Here is a 17,211-nt window from a genome sequence, read left to right on the forward strand (position 1 = left end):
ACAATGACCATACTGCCAAAAACAATCTACGAATTCAATGCAATTCCCACCAAAATATCACCATAATTCTTCACAGAACTAGAAAAAAAATCTGAAAATTTATATGGAACCCAAAAAGAGCCCGCAGAGCGAAAACAAGATTAAGCAAAAAGAACAAATCTGGAGGCAACACGTTACCTGATTTCAAACTATACTATAAGGCCATGGTCACCAAAACAACATGGTACTGTTATAAAAATAGGCACATAGACCAATGGAACAGAATAGATAACTCAGAAACAAACCCAAATACTTAGAGCTAACTGATCTTTGACAAAGCCAACAAAAACATAAAATGGGGAAAAGACACCTATTCAACAAATAGTGCTGGGATAACTGGCAGGCCACATGTAGGAGAATGAAACTGGTTCCTCATCTCTCACCTTATACAAAAATCTACTCAATATGGATCAAGAACTTACATCTAATATCTGAAACTATAAAAATTCTTTAAGGTAACATCAGAAAATCCCTTCTAGACATTGACTTAGTCAAGGATTTCATGACTAAAAACCCAAAAGTGAATGCAATAAATCAAAGATAAGTAGTTGGGACTTAATTAAACTAAAGAGCTTTTGCACAGCAAAAGGAACAGTCAGCAGAGTAAACAGACAACTCACAGAGTGCGTGAAAATTTTCATAAACTATACATCTGACAGAGGACTAATATCCAGAATCTAGTACATCTAGTTTTAAGGACTCTTTTTTTCTATCCCCAAACTTTCTCTGAAATATAAGTATAGCCATGTGGTTAAGAGTGGAGATACTGGGAGTCAGGAAAAAACTCCCACAATCCTCTTTTGACCTTCAACAATGTACTACATTTTCTGAGACTCAATTTTCTCATCTGTAACACAGGGAACATAATAATACACCTACTGACCTGGCACGGTGGCTCACACCAGTAATCCCAGCACTTTGGAAGGCCGAGGCAGGTGGATCACAAGGTCAGGAGATCAAGACCATCCTGGCTAACAGGGTGAAACCCGTCTCTACTAAAAAATACAAAAAATTAGCTGGGTGTGGTGGCAGGTGCCTGTAGTCCCAGCTACTCAGGAGGCTGCGGCAGGAAAATGGCGTGAACCCAGGAGGTGGAGCTTGCAGTGAGCTGAGATTGTGCCACCTCACTCCAACCTGGGCGACAGAGCGAGACTTCATCTCAAAAAAAAAAAAAAAAAGTAATAATAATACACCTACCTCCTGGGAGTTGTTTTAAGAAAGTACCTCTTAGATTAGATAATCTTATTAAATATTAGCTATTAGTGTCAGAGACAAACTATGGTGTCTGGAATTCCAAGGTCTTTTTTGTTTTTTCTCCTTGCTTTAAGTCACTGGTTTGTACTGTGCAGTTTGTTTGCACGTACTGTGATATTTGCAAATTATTTCTATAGCAGGTGTGAAATCCTTTACATGTCTCTCCAGAAAGTGTGGCAGCTCTGCGAAGCCCATGGGGAAGAAACAGAATGTTTATCTGTTCAAGTGTCATTAATACAAATTCACCTCAATGGTATATGTACCAGTGAAGTAATAGCTTCAGGAATGCTAGTGAACTTGACCTTGTATTTCCCTTATCACTAACTTATTCTGGAACTTGATCTAGTTTGGAAAAGCAAGAAATTCTTTTTTCATATTTTTCTTAAAATGCATTTTAATCATTAGGGCTTTTATGAAATTTGCTAACATTTGTGTTTGCATTAAGCTAAACTCACTTCTTTTCACATACATAGCCTCTCAGTTTCAGACAAGTTAATTGTGTACATGGCATGCTAGTCAAAAAATGGAATGTCATTGTTACCCCCCAAATTCCTTCATACTTACCCTTTCATACCACCAAACCCTGGCAACAATTGATTTGTTTTTTGTTCCAAAAATTTTGCCTTTCCCGGAATGTCATATAAATGGACTCATTCAGTAGCTACATATGATTCTGATTAACCCATGTTATTGCACGTAGCAATGGTCCTTTTTTTGTTGCTACTAGAATTCCATTAGTTTGGATATACTAGTCAGCAGTTAGAGAATACTTGAATTGCTTCCAGATTTGGTGACAATGAATAAAGCTTCTATAGACATAACTTGGCATTTCTCCTGGGCAATATCTAGAGTGGGATTGCTGGATTACATGGCAAATGTATATTTAACTCTATAAGAGCCTGTCAAACTGTTTACCAAAGTGGCTGTACCATTTTGCATTCTCACCCAGCAATGTAGGACGATTCCAGTTCTTCCCTTTCTTCATCAGCTCTTGATATTGTCAGCTGTTTGTTTAGCCATCATAGTAAGGGTAAAGTGTCATCTTTTGTGCTTATAGCTAGCATTTCACTAACGACTAAAATTACTGAGTCTTAATGTTCTTCTCTGCCATCTGTATAATTTCTTTGGTAAAGTCTTGGGTAATCTGTGTCAATCCAGACTTCTAGCTTTAGTTTTACACCCTTTCCCAACGCACACACCCCACACACACCATACCTGACTACTGCTTACCACAGTACTTAAATTTCTGCATTTTTCTGGTTTGCTGAACCAGTTACCACTTTTTCCATTTCAGTTTCCAAAAATATGTTGACATCTCCTATCCAAAAAGAGTTACAGATACACATGTGTGTTCAATCTGCTGAGTTTAACTGAAATCTCCAGTTTTTCTCTAATCATTTTGTTAGCAGGGCGTAGAAATGACATAGAGAAGATACTGCACTGTAACCGACCCAGCCAGAGACACTGGAGAGCACACATCTGATACCTTCTTGGACATACAGACACAACTGGGAAGCACTTTGCAAGGAGATTTGGAACTTGCCATTCTGAGGGTGGCAGCTTAGTTCACTGTTTCTTGAACAATGAAAGTTAAGTAGAATGATGCATTAAAAATTTTAAACTCTAGAATTATGTGACTAGGCTCAATTCCATCTTTGCTATTTGCTAGGTGGCTGACATTGTGCAAGATTGTTAACTGCCAGAGTTTGGTTTAATCAGCCATAAAATAGGAATTAACATAGTCCTCAATTGATAGAATTATTTTAAATATTAACAAAATGAGTATAAAAACCTTAGAAGAATGCCTGGGCAAAGTAAATAATTCAGTATTTATTAGTGATCATAATTAATTACTATTACCAATTATTATTTTTAATGTGTGTGTTCTGTGTTTGCTGTCTGGTGATAATAAGACAAATAGTACATAAGTTTGATTCAATACAATAACGTTTAAATACTTTAAAATTTGACCTTTTATATTAGTCAAAAAAAATCTAGGTGATTACCTTAATGCTCAAAATGTATAAGAAGTAACATAAATTTCAACATCATTTTTTTATTATTTTCATGAAAAAAGTTAAATATACACTTTTTAAATAAGACATAAAGATATGATTAAAATACTTATTTGAGAATAAGAATGAGCATCATAATACAAAGTTAGAGCCATCTTAATGAAAATCAGGAACAAAAATTTTCTCTTAATTACCATATCTCAGAGTGTTCTGAAAATTTAGTTATTTAAATATCTAGGAGAAAGAAATAAGACTTGTAAGAACTGGAAGAAAGAAGATTAATTTGTTTTTGTCTTTCTTGTGAAAGAAACTTCAGGAATTCAATAATAAAACTAGTATAGCAGCTAGGCACGGTGGCTCAAGCCTGTAATCCCAGCACTTTGGGAGGCCGAGACGGGTGGATCACAAGGTCAGGAGATCGAGACTATCCTGGCGAACACAGTGAAACCCCGTCTCTACTAAAAAATACAAAAAACTAGCCGGGCGAGGTGGCGGGCGCCTGTAGTCCCAGCTACTCAGAGGCTGAGGCAGGAGAATGGCGTAAACCCGGGAGGCGGAGCTTGCAGTGAGCTGAGATCCGGCCACTGCACTCCAGCCTGGGCGACAGAGCGAGACTCCATCTCAAAAACAAAAAAAAACAAAAATAAAACTAGTATAGCAATAGAATCCAAGAAGTTTGCTAATTGAAAAATACATGTATTTTCTAAATATGAGAAATAACTAGTTTAAACATTGAATTGTTAAAATTCAGATACTTTTCACAATGTCAATAAAATTTAAAACTAACCAGCATCCAAGTTTATAAAAGAAGAAATGTAATAGCAAGTGGTTAAGTAAAAGAAGTTGGCATTGTATGGAACTGGGATTGAATCTCAAATTATACCGCCAAGAGTTCACATTTATTAATGTTCTCTCTGAGGCAGATGCTATTATAAACAATTACTAGGTAAATAATTTAATCTTCTAAACAACTCTGAGCTGGGTAATACAATGCCTATTTTACAGATAAGGAAATTTAATTCTATACAAATTAAAAATATTTTTTTCTAAAATCACAGCTAGGAACTTGTGGAACCTAGACACAGACATGGGCATATTTTCTTTTATTACATTTCACTGTATTGCACTTCACAGCTATTTTACTTTTCATAAATGGAGGGTTCTCGGCAATCCTGCATCAAGTAAGTGTGTTGGCGAAATGTTTCTAGCAGCATGTGCTCACTTGGTGTTTCTGTGTCACATTTTGGTAATTCTTAAACTATTTAAAAATTTTCATTATTTTTATATTGGTTTTGGTGATCTATTATCAATGATCTTTGATGTTACTAATGTAATTGTTTTGGGGTGTCATGAACCATGTCCACATAAGATGGCAAATTTAATTGATAAATGTCATACATGTTTTGACTGCCCCCAACCAGACATTACCCTGTCTCCCTCTCCTCAGGCCTCCTTTTTCCCTCTGAAATAGTCATATTGAAATTAGGCAAATTAATAACCCTTCAATGGCCTCTAAGTGTCCACGTGAAAGAAAGAGGTGCACATCTCTCACTTTAAATGGAAAACTATAAATCATTAAGTTTAGTGAGGAAGGCAGGTCAAAAGGCAAATAGGTTGAAAGCCAGGCCTCTTGTGCCATGTAGCAACATTGTGAATGTAAAGGAAAAGTTCTTGAAGGAAAGTAAAAGTGCTACTCCAGTAAACACATAAATAAGAAAGTGAAACAGCTTTACTGCTGATACGGAGAAAGTTTTAGTGGTTTGGCTAGATCACATCAGCCACAACATTCCTTTTAGCCAAAGCCAAATCCAGAGCAAGGACTTATCTCTTCAATCTATGAAGATTGAGAAAGGCAAGGAAGCTGCAGATGAAAAGTTTGAAGCTAGCAGAAGTTGGTTCATGAGGTTTAAGGAAAGCAGCCATCTCTGTAACGTAAAAGTACGTGGTAAAGCAGCAATTGCTAATGCAGTAGCTGCAGCAGGTTATCCAAGAAGATCTAGCTAAGATCACTAACGAATGTAGCTACACTGACAACAGATTTTCAATGTGTACAAAACAGCCTCATATTGGAAGAAGATCCTCCTTAGGACTTTTATAGTTAGAGAGAAGTCAATGTCTGGCCTCAAAGCTTCAAAGGACAGGCTGACTCTCTTGCTAGGGGCTAATGCAGCTCATGGCTTAAGTTAAAGTCAATGCTCATTTACCATTTCAGAAATCCTAGGGATCTCAAATATTATGCTAAATTTTTCTCTGGCTATGTTCTATAAATGGAACAGCAAAACTTAGATGACAGCACATTCATTTACAGCATGATTTACTGAATAAGGCCACTTTTAGCACCTACTTCTCAGAACAAAAAATATTTCAAAATATTACTTCTCATTGATAATATTCTTGGTCACCCAAGAACTCTGATGGAAATGTACAGGGAGATTAATGTTATATTCATACCTGCTAACACAAGATCCATTCTGCAGCTCATGGATCAAGGAGTAATTTTGACTTTCAAGTCTTATTTTAAAAATACATTTTGTAAAGCTATAGTTGCCATAGATAGTCATTCCTTTGATAAATCTGGGCAAAGTAAACTAAAGTAAACTGAAAACCTTCTTGAAAGGATTCATCATTCAAGATTCCAGTAAGAATATTTGGAATTCATAAGAGGAGGTCAAAATATCAATATTAACAGAAGTTTGGAAGAAGTTGATTCCATCTCTGATGGACTTTCAGGGGCTCAAGACTTCAGTGGAGAAAGTACCTGCAGATATGGTAGAAATAGCAAGAAAACTTGAATTAGAAGTAGAGCATGAAGACATGACTGGATTGCAGCAACCTTGTGATAAAACATGAACAGATGAGTTGCTTCTTATGGATGAGCAAAAAATAAAGTGGTTTCTAAAGATGGCATCTACTCCTGGTGAAGATGCTAAGAACATTGTTGAAGCAATATTCACAGCAATGTTCACAGCAAAGGATTTATAATATTCCATAAACTTGGTTGATAAAGCAGCAGCAAAATTTAAAAAGACTGACCCAAATTTTGAAAGTTATACTTTGGGTAAAATGCTATCCAATAGCATCATATACTACAAGAAATATTTTGTGAAAGGAAAAGTCAATTGATGCAGCAAACTTGATTATTTTCTTATGTTAATAAATTACCAAAACGACTCCAACCTTTAGCAAACATCACCCTGATCTGTCAGCAGCCATCAACATGGAAGCAAAACCCTAAACCAGCAAAAAGATTATTGCTCCCTGCAGGCTCAGATGATTGTTAGCATTTTTTAGCAATAAAGTATATTTAAATTAAGATTTGCATATTGTTTTCTACATGATCTTGCACACTCAATAGACTACAATACAATATTAATATAACTTTTATATGTTCTGAAAAACCAACTATTTGTATAATTTTCTCTATTGCAATATTTGCTTTAATGGGGAGGTCTGGAACTGAATCTGCAATGTCTCAGAAATGCCTATATTATGGTTGTAGAGGCCATGCTTTTCCAACTCTCAAATGTCTGGTGTGATCAGCTTTCTCATATATAAAGTGGGAATGATTACAGCATTGCTACATGATTTGCAAACGTTGCCTTTAGTATACTGCATCATTTATGTCAAGTACGTTAAGTGGTATCTCTAATTTTTATTAAAATATATGTTTTATATTTTCCTGATATAAAGATATATAATAGCTCTTATTTTAATTAACAAATAAAAACTCTATTTGTTTGACACAACATGTTTTGAAATATGTATTACATTGTAGAATAGCTCAATTGAGCTAATTAAATATGCATATTTGATAGCTCTTAATTATCTCCCAAGTTCAGGTACAATAGTTGTGCAATTTAAATTTAAAAATAGATGTAATGTTTACTTATAGGTATAAATGCCTTTTACTTCTGGTGATGACAGAATAATTAGTACTGGACTGGCCAGTGCAATATAAAGAAATATAAAAGTGGATGAAATCTATGAGACCATAATTTTCAGGTTTTGAATGACAGCCTATTAATGTAATGTATGAGAGAGGGGAGGTGAATATAATGCACCCCGTGGTGCCCACAGCTCTTTGATTGAGGACATCGAGCTTACCTTGAAATAGTAAGTTGGAGCCCTGGTAGACAACAGCTACCCCACTGAGCTGGGGAGGCAGGCATGGCAGTTTAGGCATCTGAAGCAGGTTGCAATCCACAGGATGAGGCAGAGTAGAAGAGGAATATATGCATGTGGAGGGGAGCAGAAGTCTCTGTGGGGGTCTTCTGTAAGAACTTAGCTAAGGATGAGCTGCATAGTATGCATAAAGACAAGACTCTCTGAAGCTTACCACAGAGCGATTGCTATGGCAGTGAAAGTTGAACTGAGCTTTGTGCAGTGCTTGGAGATTTGGAATTGTGGCCCAATGGGGTAAAGGCAATTCATAATTTACAAACTCGTCCAGCCAAATGTGTATCTCTAGTCTTAGTATCACACTATTTCCTTAGCAGAGCCCTGACTTTGACAGAATAGACCTCTTGAAGGGCCTGCACATTTAGTTCAGGGTAGGGCTGCAAAAACCATGCAGGCCTGGAGCCTGTGTATGCACGTGTTGGTCTGGTGCCAGATGCCAAGGGTGCCGCTGATCTGGTGCCTGAGTGGGCCTGCAGCCTGGGGTTGTGTTGTCCAGCCTGGCTCTGGACTGGTCTGGAACCCGGGGTAGGACTGGAGGCTGAGTCTGTGGATCTTGGCCTAATAAGTAAAGTCGTGGGGGCAAGACTGTACCTGATGCAGTCCAGAGCCTGAGACTGTGGGGGCTGGCCTGGTGCTAGAGCCGGCCTATGACTCAGGGCCACCGGGCTGACCCATTTCTGGGGCTTGCCTACTGGGGTTGCGCTGGCAGTGGGACAAGCCTGAAAGGTGAGTTGTTCAGGCAGGTCTAGTCTTTGATGTGGGATACTGCCTGGATCCAGGGCCAGCCAGGTGGCTCAGTCTGTGGGTGCTGGCCTGGAGTCAGAGACCATGGCGGGTATGCTCAGTCACAGATTTTGCTATGGGGAACTCAATGTTGGTGTTCAAAACAAAGTCCTAATCTTATGTCCCTCTCTTTCCTCCAAGCAAAAGGTATCTTTCTCCACACTGTGCTATTTGGGATGCTGGAGAGATTACATGGATAATGTGAAACTCCTTCCTCTTCTCTTCAATGTGTCTTTTCTTATTTCTGTGCTACATCCAGGTGTTATAATCTCTCATCTGGATCCTCAGCTCTTGTCAAAGTATTTCCATGCATCAATGATTGTTCAAATTGATGTTTCTACAGGGAAACAAGCACTGGAAAGTCTTATTTCATCATCTTGCTGGTGAGACTCTCCTTTGTATGGATTTTTAAAACTTAACCTTTCTTGATTGATTATGTTTCAAAAATAAGGTTATTTGGATATTTTCTTAATTCTAAGGTTCTCATGCACTGTATATACAAACAATAACTGTATTGCATGAACTAATTATATGCATGTTAAACAACCTTATTATTTTTAACTATATTAATTTGTATTTGCTCTGTATTTTTTGTAATTTATAATTTCCTTACATATATATTTTGTTCATTCATTCTTTCTTTAAATGTGCATAATTTCCTTAGTGTTTAATCTGAACAACTATAGCCCTCTCCACAGTCTAGTTTTGATTCATATTTTATGTTGTACTGTAAGCACTGTTTTTATTTTATTTTATTTATTTTATTTTATTTTTTTGAGACGGAGTCTCGCTCTGTCGCCCGGGCTGGAGTGCAGTGGCCAGATCTCAGCTCACTACAAGCTCCGCCTCCCGGGTTCCCGCCATTCTCCTGCCTCAGCCTCCCGAGTAGCTGGGACTACAGGCGCCCACCACCTCGCCCGGCTAGCTTTTTGTATTTTTTTAGTAGAGACGGGGTTTCACCGTGTTAGCCAGGATGGTCTCGATCTCCTGACCTCGTGATCCGCCCGTCTCGGCCTCCCAAAGTGCTGGGATTACAGGCTTGAGCCACCGTGCCCGGCCTTTATTTTATTTTATTTTTTTGAGACAGGGTCTTTCTCTGTCACCCAGGCTGGAATGTTGTGGCATAACAGGTTACTATAGTCTTGAATTTCTAGGCTCAAGTGATCCTCCCACGTAAGCCTCCCAAGTAGCTGGGACCACAGGCATGTACCCCCACACCCAGCTATTTTTATTTATTTATTTTTTTTGTAGACATTGAGTCTCCCTATGTTGTCCAGACTGGTCTTGACCTCCTGGGCCCTAGCAACTGTCCCACCTCGGCCTCCCAATGTGCTGGGATTACAGGCAAGAGCCAGCATATTCAGTCATTATTTTTGATAGTATTTCCTCTGGAAATACTTCTAGATTAGGTATTTCCTTTCTGGATGCTCATAGCCTTGGTGTATACCTCTATATAGTAATTTAGTCATTACCTAATCAAATAAGGCAGAAATGCCTTTCTCTCCTATTATCTCTAATTCTTATAATCTTTAGGAAAACTTTAATCACTTAGTATTTCATACCTTGCTTCTTTATAAAGAGATGAGAAGGCTTATTACTACTCTTCTATAAATTGTGATTTTGTTAATCATAATTTAATGCAATGTTCTCATCCATCATTATATAGTGAAACAATCCTAAATCTGGTAATGTAAAAATAATGATTTATAATTGTATCTCAGAATTTTATGAGTATCACAGTCTTAGCTGGCGAGTTCTCACTTAGTGCCTTTCATGCATTTGTAGATAGTGGCTGCGGCTAGAGTCCTTGAAACCTTTGATTAGTCTGAACATCCACAACGGCTCACTTACACTGCCGGCAGTTGATGCTAGCTGCTAGATAGTATCAGATATGGTTGCTGACCAGATCACCTATATGTGGCTTGGGTTTCTCAAAGCATAGTAGTTCGTTTCTGATAGGAATCGTTCCAAAAATGAGCATTCAGAAAGACCCATGCAAATATTGCAAAACTTTTTACAGCTTCTTTCCTACTACATTCTGTTGGTCAAAAGTGAGTCACAGCACCTAAGACCAGGAGAGACTCAAGGGGAATGGGTTACACAAAGGTACAAATGTCATGAAGTTATGGTTTATTGAAGGCCGTCTCTGGAGACCAGATACTACTGTTTTCTCCTCAGTCCCTCATCATATGCATTACAGATGCAATATACTCTCACTCTTTCTTAAGAATCCCAAAGATGTATTCCTTTATAGCATTAGTTTCAAGGTTGAAGTCCAGGATTTAACATTCAAGTGATAGCAAGGTGGTGATAAAATTCCTTAGGGGTAGGGTATTGACTTCTTGTTGCTGCTGGAACGCATCACTACAAATTTAGTGGTTTAAAACAACACAAATTAATTCTTTTATAGATCTGGAGGCCAGAAGTCTATAATCTAGGTTATAAATCTATAATCAGAAGCTTAAAATTGAGAATGACTGAAGTTATTCTCAAGTCTTTATGGAAAAATGAATTTCCTTGCCTTTCTAGGCTTCTAGAGATCATGTGTATTCCTTGGTTTCTGGCTCCTTACTCTATCTTCAAAGCCAGATGCTTAGCATCTTTTCTCTTGTCTGGCTTGTGGTCTCTTTTCTATAAAAACACTTGTGATTACCCTGGACCTACCCAGATAGTCCAGGATAATTTCCCCATGTCAATATGATGTACATCTATAAATTCCCTTTTCCCATGTAAGGTAACATATTCATAGGTTCTGGGGAGTAGGACATAAACATCTTTGGAGACATTATTCAGCCTAACACAAACAGTTTCTGGTATATTATTTCTAGAATATTATTTTTCTCCATCTGAATTTTTTTCAATGACAAGGCATACTTCCAACATACAATGGTGATACAAGGATAAAATAAATGCAATAGTAAATCTTGTATAAGAATAGTAGAAACAATCACACATACCAATAAGCTATTCATGACAATTCTCACATCTAACCAGACCCAGATCACTGTGTCCTTGGTTAGAACTCAGTACTATTACCTGCAAGTTGTTCTCCATGGCTCTTAGCCAGTTGTTACCTCTGTATAGACTTAGTTCCACCATCTGGACTCTTGGCTCTACTTTCCCATTCAAAGTTCCTCTTTTTTACAAGAAATGGACAACACTTGCATTTTAGTAACTTCCTCAACCTGATATCTACCCATACGTGGGGTTGGGCACAAAGGATTTGTTTCATTTTGAATTTTCTGTCCATTTTTACTACAACCTAAGAGTGTTTTCTTAAATACTATACTTTAAAAAATTATTGTGGTTTTCCTATGAATGTCATAGAATTCATTCATTAGATAAAAGTCATGGCTACAAATTTCTTTAAGATAGGGCCTACCTTTTCCAGGATGCAATGGTTTTAAAATTCTTAGAAACATTTTTGTTTATTTGAGTGTATAAAATGCTCCTTGAATCTTTCCCAAACCTTAACAAAGGGCTCTACAGTCACATTGTTGAGATGGCCCTTACTCTAAGGACATTTCTTTCTTTGATAGCCTTGTGATATTTAGGGAAGCTGAGAATATGACACAGGTTTTTATTGTTTGTTTGTTTTTGTTTTTTTTTAAACACATGAACTTCTGACTTCTTTTTGTCTCTTGTATATTTTGCTTGAAAATAGAAGAGTTTGTTTTTAGCTTATTTCATTCTATCCATATCTTATCATATACTGCTATGGAAAACCAGCTGGCATTTGCAACATTTGTGTGGAAGTCTGGGTGGTCAAAAGTACCAGTTTAAAACGTCTGTTTTTCATGTTATCACGGGCAATGGATTTCCTAAAATTTCCACCTTTATATAACAAGATAATCTTTCTTCCAGCCTCCAAGAAAATTTATTTTCCCGCCCTTCTAGCTTCCACTACCAATCTTCTTGATGCCTCTGAGACCTCTAGTAGTCACCCAGTCTTACAGGTAATGTCATATAGTTTTTAAGATTTTTTTTTTTCAATTGTAGCACCCCATTCTGGGTACCAATTTCTCTTCCAGTTATTACTGCTTTATAATAAATCATCTGAAACTTTATTGCCAAAAATATTAGCAAGAAAAATTTTCTCATGATTTTGTGGCTTAACTGTGGCAGTGGAGGAGTTCTCACTTGGGTTCTCTTCTGAAGTTGCATCAGATAGCATTTGGAGACACTAAAGACTAAGTTGAATGTCCAAGATGTATAATTCGCATAGCTGACAGCTAATATTGATTGATGGTTCTGGTCTCAGTAAATGTGCATAAGCTATAGACCATGGGACCTCTCTATTGTCTGGGCTTTGCAGAGAATTGTGACTGGGTCCTGAGAAGCTGCATTACAAGTGACTCAGTTAGAAGTTACAAATCTTCTTATGATTCTTATGACATAGCTTCACTGTGTTCACTGTCGTCATTGTCGTCCTCCTCCTCTTCTTCCTCCCCCTCCTCTTCCCCCTCCCCCTCCCTCTCCTCCTCCTCCTCCTTTTTTTTCAAGACAGAGTCTTGCTCTGTCACATAGACTGGAATGCAGTGTACAGTCTTGGCTCACTGCAATGTCCACTTCCCAGGTTCAAGCCATTCTTGTGCCTCAGCCTCCAAAGTAGCTGGAATTACAGGCATGTGCTACCATGCCCAGTTAACTTTTGTATTTTTATTAGAGACAGTGTTTTTCCATGTTGGCCAGGCTAGTCTCAATCTCCTGGTCTCAAGTGATCTGCCGCTTATGCTTCACAAAGTGCTGGGATTACAGGCATGAGCTACCATAGCTGGCCAGCTTCACTGTGTTTCAGTGGTCAAAAGCAAGTCACAAGAGCAGCCCATATTGTAGTGGACAATGCTACACAAGAACATAATAATTAGGTGTAGTCAACTGAAGAACCATATTGGGAAATTACCATAAGAAAATTACTAGTATCTTAATGTCCTTTATTACAAATATTATTTATTAAGTGACTTAAAATTGTTCAGAGATAGATGTGTAAATTTTGATGTAATTTTATTGGGTGGTTTTAAGTTTTCCAAAAATAAGAGCATACATTTTGTCATACCCTTTGTGTAAATATCGTTAATATATTCATTGATCAGATGTACATGTCAACTTTTCCTTTATATTTTCAACCATAGTTTTAAAAATGATAATTTGTATCATTGATTTCAGAGTCTTCTGAAAATAATATAATCAATTTTCTTAAGATTATCTCAGTACATATGGCTATATTTTATTAAATAAAAGCATAGAAAGAAAATAACATGAAAGCAAGTATCATGTTTAGGTAAGAATACTTCTTAGATTAAGTAAATGAACTTTTTTCTATTTTCTAAATGTTTTAAAATTTTTCTTCTTTTTATCTAACATTCACTATTACTTCATTAAAATGCTGGAAAGATTAATAACTTAATTAACAAACAGATGGAGGGCATTTTTAAATTCTCAAAGAAAATGTGATTTAAATGACAATGGTGTAATGATTATTTTCAAAGGGAATTAACCTTTTTTGAGGTAATTGATTAATTGTGCCTAAAATTAGTCAATTATTTTTTCTTCTGAAAAAGTAATTTCATTCTTAATGGTATAAAGTTTCATCAGATCCATACCTTGGAAACTTTTACTTTACGTGGTGTCTTAGTCTATTTGTGCTGCTGTAACAAAATACTTGAGATGGGGTAATTTATAATGAGCAGAAATTTAGTTTTCATAGTTGTGGAGGATAGAAGTCCAAAGTCAGTGTTTGGTGAGGCTGGTTCTATCTGTTTCCAAGGTGGTACCTTGTTGCTATATCCTCTGAAGGGGACAAATGTTATGTCCTCACAGAGCAGAAGGGACAGAGGGGAAAAAGGTCCTCGGCTAGTTTCCTCCAGCTCTTTTATAACACACTAATTTATTCATGAGGGTTCTGCCTTCATTACATAATTATTTCCTGAAAAGTCCCACCTCCTAACCCCACTACAATTGGGATTCATTTTCAACAAATGAATTTGGGGAGCATTCAGGTCAAAGCACTGAGTTTTTGATGAACTCTTGATGAACTCTTGATGGTTTTCAAACTTTTCTTCATTTTTTTTTTTTTCTGAAGCTCAAACTAACTGATTAAATAGGTTCAGGAATAATGCAAACGGAAAACAACATATATACTTTTAGAAAACAACATATCTGCTTTTAGACCACATGATATTTTCACTCTTCCCATATAAATTGAAATTACCCACCCATTTCTGCGCGCTTTTCACCTTGCTGATGAAGGATCTCTCATAGTAAAGTTACAAAATAAAGGAACAGAGAATGCCAGTGTCCTGAGTACAGATTCTCTAAAAGAAAGAAAAGTCTGGGCCACCATTTACTCAGATTTTTTTCCCTAAAATAAACAGCTACGTCATAACTTTTTCCAAGGTCGTGAGTGAGTGAGTAAGTTTAGGAGCTAGAAGATATTCTTAAAGGAGCTAATGTCCATGTAGGATAGGCAACATAGAAATAGTAGGAGAGGAAGAAAATTGTTTCTTCTGCTAGAATTATGCAGATAATTTCATATGATCTGCTTAATCTTTCTAGATATTTAATTTTCATTAATGTTTTAGGTGATAGTAAAAAATCTGAAGAAGAGACAACACATGTAAAACTAAAATATACTTTATATATACAAATTTTTAGGTTAAATACTATCTGTGAAGAACAAAATTGATATGTGTAGTAGATCAATTTAAATATTTAATGCTAAACACTCTAAGCCTATTATAGGATATTTGATAGTTTTATCAGAAGCATGTTGTTTTCATATTTCTGTATAAAGTGTTGACAAAATATTTTTGAACACAGTCAATTAATAATTTGAAAAACCAAAATTAAGTAAAATTCTTCCATGATTGTACTTGAAGAAGTAACATTTGGACTTTCTAAAACCATTTTCCTATGTAAATTGTCATGCTACTTATAAGTTTAACTTGTATGTTAAATCCTGAAATGAATAACTGCAGAATAATTTTACAACCATTATAACTAAAATTATTTTATAACAAAGAAAAACATTTATTTTTTGCATGAGTTATGTTTCAATTAAAAGAAACAATTTAGCTAAAAGCCAGAACCAAAGAGGCTTCATGGGAATGTCCTCATCCGTAAATATTATTTTTGCTTATAGATGGATTTTTTCTTCAGTAATTTTTAAACAAAAAACAAAATATTAAAAGTAAGCTATGAATTTTTTTTCTTGCCATTGGCACACCTTGGCTGCAGATTTCTTTTTATTACGTGCATTTTATATCCCTTTGAAATAAGAGATTTTTGAAGAAAATATACAGCAAATGAACTGAATCAGAAAATAGTCATTTTCTTTTAGTTAATTTCTGCCTGGGAATTTAGATACAGGATATTTTTCTACATGGTTTCTCCCACAAAATATACTGGCTATAAGAGATGTAAATTCAATCTAATGGTTAAATGTTAACTTTGTGTATATTTACAAATCATTTGGATTTAGATCTTTGTATTATTGTATTTGGTATGATAAGTGTAATGATTTGACATAATAAATATAACGAAAGAGTAAATCATAATATTTTTAATATTGAAAGCATCTTAGAGATCATTAGGACACTTTATTCACTTTCCAAAACAAGTGATTTTTCTAATATCATGTGGGTATTTACTAGGAGAATAAGGGTTCAAAACCAGATATTTCAGTCTAGGTTTATTACCCACCTCTGTTCAGTGATTCTATGACCAAGGCCCTGAGGATTAAGAACTTACCAAGTACTTTAAATACCCATTACAGGAGAGGAGTTGTGGAGCTCAAGGCTGAAAGAAAATGTAATAATGGGAAAGATGAATTACTCATCTATGATTTAGAGAATATATGATCATCCAGTTTCTCATGGATCAGGGATGTTAATAGTTTCCAAAAGATGCATGTTAGGTTTTCATTAAGATTCTTCACATATTTTTGGTTATTGGGAGTTTGAAACTTGATAACACAATTGAGAAAGAAAATCAGCTAAATTTCAGCTGAAATATCCTTTTCTCTAATTTGACCTTCATCACAAATATAAAGAACTTGTGATGCTCTGAGGATCTAGAAACCTGTACCTATGAGGGCAGATTTCAATTTAAAAGGATTATGCTCCCAAATGCCAGAGCTGCCAGCAGCTATCTATGGGAAGCTGTTTTGGGACATTGTTCCTAAAATTATTGCTTTTAGCAGATGGCTTATTCACAAGTGAGGATGATTCAATACTTAAAATGATGAAAAAGATAGGACTTTTGGGGGTGAAAGACACAACACTCATCTTGTTGGAAACCATACATTGATGTAAAACCTCAAGTTAAGACACTAACGGGAAAATACTTCTTCACCTCTTCTCACAAGATGCTTTTTTCCCCCCAAGAATGGTATACATTACAAATCACTGAGGGCACTGTGAACCATGATTGAAATAATTTTCTAATTTTTTCAAATGCTACACTTTATGTTCCCTTATGAGCACTAATTTATTAATTTCAGATTATAATATATTTCATGACAAGTGGTTTTGAGATAATGGTTTGTTCTCTCACAAATGCTGGGTAGCTTATTGAGACAGTATCACCCTAATTAAAATGCACCTAGGAAAGTTTCACTGTGGTCAGGACTTCAAAGATGGTTAAGATAAATTAATGTTGTTGAACCCAAGAGATATATTATAAATTCCTCTTTATGCTTCCTTTATTTCTTTCAAGGACAATTTACCCACTACAGACATAACTAATCTTTTGTTTCTTATTGTCTCCTCCTGAAAAGTACTTGAATTCACTGCTTAAAAACTTCAGACTTTCTTTCTGCTGCATTATAATTTTTTGAACCCAAACAACAATGACATAGCATCAATTTCCAAAATTATGTTGGGGATTAGAAATTGGAAATTTAAAAGGAGTTATATTTTTTTAAAAATGTGGTAAGCAAATC

This window comes from Macaca mulatta, chromosome 3, assembly GCF_049350105.2.
Source record: "Macaca mulatta isolate MMU2019108-1 chromosome 3, T2T-MMU8v2.0, whole genome shotgun sequence".
Taxonomy (NCBI): Eukaryota; Metazoa; Chordata; class Mammalia; order Primates; family Cercopithecidae; genus Macaca; species Macaca mulatta.